This window comes from Hipposideros armiger, unplaced genomic scaffold, assembly GCF_001890085.2.
Source record: "Hipposideros armiger isolate ML-2016 unplaced genomic scaffold, ASM189008v1 scaffold_1080, whole genome shotgun sequence".
NCBI classification, from domain to species: domain Eukaryota; kingdom Metazoa; phylum Chordata; class Mammalia; order Chiroptera; family Hipposideridae; genus Hipposideros; species Hipposideros armiger.
Window position 1 is genome coordinate 328,577 of NW_017732430.1, and position 867 is coordinate 329,443.

The 867-nt window shown below is 38.2% G+C and overlaps 1 long non-coding RNA gene across 1 annotated transcript in view; it reads right to left on the reverse strand.

Annotated features, from left to right (window-relative positions):
• Positions 1 to 40: 40 nt before the first annotated feature.
• LOC109376259 (uncharacterized) overlaps positions 41 to 867 on the reverse strand; it is a 168,934-nt gene continuing 168,107 nt past the window's right edge. The window contains exons 3-4 of the long non-coding RNA XR_002122712.1: positions 591 to 677; positions 41 to 510 (exon numbers count right to left, since the gene is read on the reverse strand). This is a non-coding gene — a long non-coding RNA (uncharacterized LOC109376259). The remainder of the gene's footprint in view (positions 511 to 590; positions 678 to 867) is intronic.

Here is an 867-nt window from a genome sequence, read left to right on the forward strand (position 1 = left end):
CTGAGATTTTGCTTCCTGTTGTCATCAGCTTGGTTAAAATAAACTCTTACAAGTTTTCTCTTAGGCTGAATGTTTTTCATCGACAATAGGCAGCCTCAAAGATGATGCTCAATGACTCTCATCTCCTAATGTTCATGAGCTTCTATAATCCCTTCCCTGTGATTGTGGGCTGGACTAATTGGTTTACTTTTCGTGAATAGACAATATCAGAAGTTATGGGGTGTCAGTCACTTTCAAAATTGGGTTATTACAAGATAATGGCTTCCACCTTGGGTGGTCCCTCTCACTTCCTCTTGGATCACTCATTCCAGGGGAAGCCAGTTTCAGTGTTGGCAACCTTAAACTGGGAGTGGATCTTCCAAAGCCTGACAAACACCATGGGTGTGAGTTTGGGAGGCTTATCCAGGTGCGTCTTGAGATTGCTGCTGTCCTGGCTGACTATAGTCTCCTGGGATATCCTGAACCAGAAGCACCCACCAATGTCGCTACCAGATTCCTGATCCACAGAATCTGAAAGATAACAAACATATGTACTTTCCAATTACTAAGTTTTACAGTAATTTGTCACATAGCAAGAAGTGTCAGCATACCTGTCTTTAAATTCTAGTTCTTCCTCTTCCTGGCTGGATGTCTTGAGGCATGTTACTTAGCTGCTTATTCACCTTCAGTTTCTTCGTCTGTAAAATATCCATAAAATAGAATCATGCATAAAATATGCATAAATATGCATAAATATAATTATTTTAAGATTTTATAAGATGATATGTGTAAAGCATTTACATTAGGGTTTTACCATATTATAAATATGCAATAAGCTATTTCATCCATTATTTAACCTGTAGGACAGTATTTACTGATATTTAACCT